Source organism: Vicugna pacos, chromosome 3 (genome assembly GCF_048564905.1).
Source record: "Vicugna pacos chromosome 3, VicPac4, whole genome shotgun sequence".
NCBI classification, from domain to species: Eukaryota; Metazoa; Chordata; class Mammalia; order Artiodactyla; family Camelidae; genus Vicugna; species Vicugna pacos.
The window spans coordinates 107,667,418-107,675,269 of NC_132989.1; the positions used below are offsets into that span (position 1 = coordinate 107,667,418).

At 38.3% G+C, this 7,852-nt stretch overlaps 1 long non-coding RNA gene across 1 annotated transcript; it reads right to left on the reverse strand.

The window, feature by feature from the left end:
* Positions 1 to 297: 297 nt before the first annotated feature.
* LOC140689980 (uncharacterized) lies at positions 298 to 5,374 on the reverse strand. Its single transcript, XR_012065133.1, has 3 exons — positions 4,700 to 5,374; positions 2,716 to 2,820; positions 298 to 808 (listed from the first exon to the last, which is right to left on the reverse strand). It is a non-coding gene; the product is annotated as an uncharacterized lncRNA (long non-coding RNA).
* Between the last annotated feature and the right edge of the window lie 2,478 nt (positions 5,375 to 7,852).

A 7,852-nucleotide genomic window follows, 5' to 3' on the forward strand; every position in this document is an offset into this window, starting at 1 on the left:
ATACTCCTCTAGGAAGCTCTGAGGGTAGAGACAGACACAGTCTTCTTCCCCTGGATCTACAGTTGTGTGGTTTCTGACTAGAAGACCCTTCTGCTTGCCAATAACAAGTCTCTTATAGACATTTGACAAATGTCCATTGCTTGATTAAGCTATTGTGAACAAAGATCTTTCATTTAATATAATATTTCCTAAAGATTTCAAAGCATTGCTCATTAAGCTTGAAATAACCTTGAATATTCATTTGAAATGATAAGCAATTCAGAAGTTTTTCTCTCTCTCTTTTTTTTTTTTAAGATTTTGTATTTTTACAAAATGGAAATGTGAACTGGCAAGGAGTGGCAGAAAGTAAAAATAATCTGGGCACTTGAACTTCAAATCCTGCCTTTCTAACCTTTGAAACAACTCCAGTTCAAGGAAGAGATGTGTTTCTGATGGACTGAAGCCAGCGGGGGTCAACTTTCCTCAGCAGCCTGGGGTCAAGGTGGTCCCTGGTTTTCACAGGCTGAATTCAGATGAGGCAGTTGGTCTGCATTCAGCTTTGTTTCCAAGCACTGAATGATTCCATGCGCTTATCTTTTCTTTTCTGCCTGTCTGGTTTCCATGGAAATGCAGGCCTTTTAGAAAAAGCAAAGCCTTGCACCTCATACGCAGACTCTATGTGTTATTTTTGGAATCAACTGAGTAGTGAACACACCTCATGTCTGTGTGAACAGGTCCTGGCCAGGACAGGCAGGGGTGCAGAGGGAAGTTACAACATCCGACTGTCTTATTGCAGAAAGAACTTCATGTCCACTGGTGGTCTGCCGTTCTGTAAGAAATACAAGATTTATCTTGGTAAACGTTAACCAAGGTGAGAAAAAAATGTAAGATTGGGCAAAAATTCAAACAGGTTTTTGTGGCTTCACTAAAAATTTATTTAATATTTGCTTAGGAATTACAGAGAGGTACATTTACTCAAATCAGGTTTTAAGTAAATTTATTATAGACTTTAAATCTATCAACTTACCCACCAGAATATATAATGTCATTAAGAATTTTCCCTAATTGAGTTAAAATCTACTTCTCCTCCCACACACACTCACTTTCAAAGTAAAGTGAAATCTGAATAATTATTTAAGGAAGAAAAAATTTAAAAAAGAGATACTTGAAAAAAAATCTGTGTTGTATAACAGGAAAACAACTTTGTACTTCTGTGATTTACACGCTGATTCTTGCTGAACAACTGATTTTAGTACCTATTTCTTAGATCTCATTCGTGATATGTTACAGTTCTATATTACAACTTATTTCAACCCTGTCACTAATAAAACTCATTAAACCTCAGAAAGTTATGGGCTTTTTAAGAGATTCTTGCGTATAATCATCTAATGCTATGTTAATCGTAAAATGACTGGCTAATTGTACAGTGAAATTAATCAATTTTTTGTGCAAAGCCACTTTCTTAAAATTTCCCTTCTTTCATTTTCCTCATCATTTAATTAACTTAATAAATCATAAACATAAGGAATAATACATAACATACAAAGTGCTATGGGATAAAGAATAATCTCTGTATACTGGGAAAAAATTACTAAAGACTTGCCTTCTAAGAGCTTATGTCTATGGAGGAGAATGGAGAGCAAAAAGATTTGGAAAAGAACACACATAAATTAGCCCCAAAATATATTTTCACACGAATCACTTGGAAAATTTTTCTTCGAATACCCAAGGAAAGAGAAGGCAAACTTTTCAAATAAAACATAAACTAAAGAGACTAGCTTAATCCCCAAGAGAAAAGAAAAAAAAATTATTTGAACTAGAAGTAAAAGTTTGATCTATCCATAAGGACAAGATAAGGAAACAAAATTGTGACAAAGAGCCAATTTTAATACTTCATTATTTTGATGGCAGAGTCAAGGAAATACGTAGCTGGAGGACCAACAGAAACCTACAATAAAAATCACATGCAATGAGTCTGACAAGTTTAAAAAGTACAATAAACATCCTTTCCTCCCAGCTTTACTGAGACATAATTGACATATAACATTGTGTAAGTTACAATAAACATCTTAATGAAAGATATGGATAGACGATAATAAATTTCAACTAAGAAAAGCTTTCTGAGATTCGTTTTAAAAACCTTTATCCTTAATTAGGAAAGTGCCTGCTTTTGAATCCAAACATCAGTCAAAAGTGTGCTTATTTCTGTAAATTATGAAGTATTATCTCGAGTACCTAGGAATAGAAGCTATGCTGTTATCCAGAAACCAGAGCCACACATTACTAATCACGGCTCTTTCAATTCGATATTGTAGAGGTTACTTGGGATTGAGGATGAGTGACACTTTATAAATGCCACGGGTGACTCAAATTTCATCTCAATAAAAAAACCTTATGGAAATATAGATACATACAAAAATGAATGTATGTCTGTTCACGTATGACTGAAGCATTATGCCGAACACCAAAAAGTGACACAACATTGTAAACTGGCTATACTTCAATAAAAAATATATATAAATATACCAAAAAAAGAATCTCACAAATAAAAAAAAATACAGAGACATAAAAATTATACAGCCAAAATTTTCAATGATTTTTATTACTTGATATCATTGTCTTTTAAGCCCTCTGGTCAAATTTAATTGTACATAAATAACATGAAAATATTCCACTGTGTAAGTATTGCTGCATTCAGAACTACTCTTGTAAGCTGCTACCTAGTTCTATTCTTACCTTTCAAAATGTTCCTATTTGTACTCCCATTTCAGCTTCCTGTACTTGACTGTCTATAATCTGTTTATCTCTCACCTGTACACATACCTAATTGAAAACTGAGAACTAAGACAGAAAGAAACGAGGCTTTAAGAAATCAGGAGTCATTTCTTTAGATGGAAGTCCTTCTGACTGTGCTCACTGTCTAGCTTAAGTTTCTTTGCTGAATAGAGAGAAATTTTGACACCGTCCGGCCACAAATGGCAAGTACGATCCTCTTAATCCTTCACCTTATCTAACAGGACGTAAACTGATTTGGGTAAATCTTATCCTTAGTGAACTTATGTTAGTTCCTAGTGATCAATGCTTCTCTTTGTAAGGTTTCCAATAACAATTTTTGAAACAAATTGTTTCAAAACAATTTGTTGACTAATCTGCTTGGAACTTTTTCTGAGATTGGCACAATCATTCTTGCAGCCTGATCACACCTCTTCCAATTTGTACAAATCAAATTATTACCAATATCAGCTTAGTGATCATCACACTTGGTTTTTGGAAAAGGCATTGTACTCTGCCTGGAAGGTAAATGCAAAGATATTATATCAATCAACTGACTGCCTAATAACCAACAATATCCTGGAGTTAGGCGGAGGAATGTATTACAGTCAGTTTCATGAATTTTTAAAGAGGCCTGGCTTGTGTCCAACCAGAGACTTACAGAGACACTAATATCTTGATATTGTCAGGAAGACAAGCCAAGGACGCATCACACACTGTGCATTTATATAAATGAGATACCAGCATGTCTCAGTACTTGAGCTCTCCAACCATCACATAATAATTTCTTTGTGCACTGATAGCACTTTTTAAATTATTTCAAAAGGTGGAGCACAGAGGATTTTTAGGGCAGTGAAACTACTCTATATGATACTATAATGGTGGATACATGTACATGATACATCCACAAACCGATAGAACGTACAATGACACGAATGAACATTAATGAATACATGTAGACCATGGAGTCTGGGTGACTGTGATGTAGCAGTGTGGGTTCTTCAGCTGTAACAAATGCACCGCTCTGGTGTGGGGGTGTTCATAATGCGGGAGCTATGCATGTGCCGGGGCAGGGGTTTGTGGAAAATCTCTGTACCTTCCTCTCAATTTGCTGTAAGCCTAAAACTTCTCTAAAAAATAAAGTCTGTTTTTAAGAATTGATTTATATGACTTATAAAATGCATGTCTTTCTTCAGCACAGGAATGTGATCCTGGGAACAGGCACCAAGTTTTATTCATTTCTTCCATTAAACCTACCATGCCTGCATAGGACATTGCTAATGCACGGTTCTCAGTAATTGTTAAAATGATAACTCTTCCCTCCAAGCTAGTTTTGTGATTAAACTCATAGTCAAAACACTATTATGCTTGGTTAGACTATGGATAAACAAGACATTTTATTAACTGATGGGGTCTTTGTTTTCCCACTGCTGTACTAGGAAACCCAGAATCCTCCTTACACTGAATTATCAGTAATGATTATGACCGTTTACTTATTTAAAAGCAGGCTCAGAGTTAGGTAGTCCAAGAAAGATAGACCAAATATACTGTATTCATAAAAGATTCTGGAACTTCAGTTTCAGCTCACAGTCAGAGTTTGACTTCTACTCCAAGGTTACCTCATGCTTCAAACATCACTGCTTAAGTTCCTGCCATCAAATTCATCTTCCAGGCCAAGAAAGAAATTTCAAAAATTTTCCCCCCTAAAAAAATGAGTGTTTCTAGAAGCCTCACAAAACACATCTGCTTAGATTCCACTGTCCAAAATTTAGGGGCATGGCCACATTGAGCTCCAAAGATGATGAGAAGTAGAATCTTTTCTTCTAAATGGCAAAGTGACTCCCCAAATCAGAGCTCTGTTACTAGAGAGGAAAGTGAGATTTCATGTTGGGTTAGCCCCACCAGTCCTCAAGTTAGTGTCTGGGAATCTCTCAAAAACCTGTCTCACTTGCTTTAACAAAGCAGCCCACAAACATCCATAACATCTGCCTCTCCTGTTCTGGATTCCTCCTGGTTAAAGCCGAATTTCCTGGAAGGCCCTCTCTGGAATGCCGTTCATCGTGTCATTGGAGTGTGAACCTCAGTGTAGAATCCAAGGGTGTTCTTTCCAGGTATTCCTGGAAGCATCTCATGCTCAAGGTTCCACAACAGATCCAAAGCTAAGCTCTATTGGCATGAGTGGTTGCTGCCTTAATGTAATGAAGCTGTCGGTGACCTAGACACAAAGCCAAAGTTTGATGCCCAGAGACTTGGAAATTTCTTAGGAAATTCTCTGACCATGACTTCTTTCTTCTAAATGTCTCCACTGGCGCTCAAGAGACTGGGTGGTGCATTGAATTCATGCCGGTCATCGCTCTCCCCCTCAGGCCTCCTTTGACCAAACCAAAGTACATCCCAAGCCTGCCAAGTCTGAGAGATGCAGATGGGTCTGGCTCCCCCTGGGTTCTGGTAGGAGAGCCCACTGGGCACACTTGCTGGCTATCTTCTCTGGAGTGATTCCTTCCACACTGTATTTGTTTTCTTTACAAAAGCGCTCCTAAAAGGCATAAAAGCAAACTCTATAAGTAAACGTATTCCACTATCTATTAAAAGTTCAAATATACCATCATACAATGGGACTAGATTTTAAAGGCAGATACTACAAAGAGAGTAAGAACATTCTTTTTTATAAAACTAAGCCATTAGAGAAACATAAAAATAAATGCGAGAACCTGAAAATATGTTCCTTTTCATGTGCTTTAAAATTTTTGATGACCAAGTGTTACCTCATAAGGCATTTCTTAGTCATAATAATGGGTTATGAACTCATGTTAGCGTGGCTAGAACAACCAGTTGATTAACTATTTCAGAGAGACCCACCAAGTGGCTTGATTCCTTAGAGCTAGGTTTTCAACACAAACTCATGCAGAAGGATTGTGAAGAGGAATTGAGTTAGCAAGATAAATATAGCTGACGCAGGATAAACTTTATACCTAGGGAGGGTCTGGAGACAGACTGCGTACATCCAAATGGCAACACAAACACTCAGGGGCTCTGAGATTCTGGAAAAGGTGATAAATCTCTCTGGGCCTCACTTTCTCAATCAATGAAGGAGAACTAATAACAGTACATAACTTTTGAATTATTATACATAAATATCTCAAAATAACACCTGCTGTATCTGAGTATTACCTATCATAATTAACTTGAAAAAGATTTCAACCTAAACGTCCGTATATACGTAATGGATTATTACTCAGTCATAAAAAAGAATGAAATAATGCCATTTGCAGCAACATGGATAGACTTAGTGATTATCATATTGAATGAAATAAGTCAGACAGAAAAAGACAAATATCATGTGATATCACTTATTAGTGGAATCTAAAAAGATGATACAAACTCTATTTACAAACCAGAATCAGACTCACAGATACAGAAAACAAATTATGGTTACTAAAGGGGAAAGGGTAGGGAGGGATAAATTAGGGGTTGGGGATTAACAGACACACTTACTACATGTAAAATAGATAAACAACAAGGACCAACTGTATATCACAGGGAATTATATTCAATTTCTTATAATAACATATAATGGACAAGAATCTGAAAAGAAAAAAATAGATATGTATGAATATGTATAACTGAATCACTTTGCTGTACACCTGAAACTAACATTGTAAATCAACTAAACTTCAAAAAAAAGTTTAAAAAAAGGAAAAGATTTCAGAATACAATAATACAAAGTATTACACATTGACACTTAAAAGCAGAAAAATTAAGCCAACTTTTTGATTGCATAAAATGTATCAAATATGTCATAGTTAGAATCCTGCTTCCTCCAAATGATAAAATATTAATAGATATCTGTCCCCTCAAATAGAAGCCTATGAAAACATGAAGAAACTAACATGCATCAGTATCACCATCTTCTCTGTGCCTGACCTTTAGAGCCACCATATGGCACAACTCCATGGGGCACCATCACAATGTGATCTGATGTGTGTTGAGCACCAGGGGGTGCCACTAATATCGAGCCCAGGCTAACAGGAACCCCATGGAGTTGTGCAACACAGGAGTCATGGGTTTTTTGTCAGCAATGTGCTTGATGCTCCAAGTTTACTGGAGAGGAAACCTCTTCACTCAGGATAGTAAGTTGCTCAGTTTAGTGCCCTTCCTAAGCAGCGCCTGTCTAGGTCTATACTCAGCCAAACCTGTCAGCCCTCGTGGTGTGCCAAGATGTAACAGCATGTTAAACACAAGAGCTTGTCACTGCTGTTTTATGTTCAGAGTTCCAGCCAAGTTAGGTCTCGCATTTCCGGGAATATCCACAAAACCCAAACCAGCCTCCTACCCTTGCCGACGAGGAAAAGCTCTTTTGGAAGCTACCGAGACCTATGAAAAGAGAAACAGAAGAAACGAGAGCAACCCCAGGACCAAGGCTGCTCATCTCGGGCCCTAGGATGGGAAACGCTGCGGGATCTCAGGGGAAGCAACATCCCTCACGTTGGCAGGAGGTGCGGGAACACACGGGCAGCCTGTGGCTTCAGCCTCTTTTTTCTTACGGTCATTCTTTCCTGTCTGGGCCTTTTGTGTGTGCCTGTCTTCCTTTCTGTTCTGAGGTTCCTAATTGACACTTGTCTTAATGAGCAAACCACACAGCTCCTGAGGAGGAAGGCCCTAATAATTCAGACTGTGTGCTAAATTCTGGGTGGGAGAGGAGGACAGAATCATTTCATCTAAATGCCAGGTAGTGTCACAATGTGTAACTGGGTAAGAAAATAAGTGACAGGCACAGATATATGACTTTCGCAGTCTCTTGTACTAGTCATAACAGGCTCTATCATAACAAAATACTCCCCAAATCTCAGTGGCTTAACCCAACAACCGTTTCTTTGGGGTTGACTCGAAGTCCTCTTTAGTCCAGGTGGCACATCGCAGCTGCAGATCTCCCTGCTTCAACACAGTGATGCCAACAAGCAGACTCCCGGACAAGCCGCAGCAGCAGCACCTGGAGCAGGGGGCCCCCCGGGCTCCGTGCGGCGGAGCAAACGAGGGCGGGAGGCCCCCCTGCGGGAATTCAGTGTTGCAGACCGGGAACGCGCGGGCCACCCCTTAATAA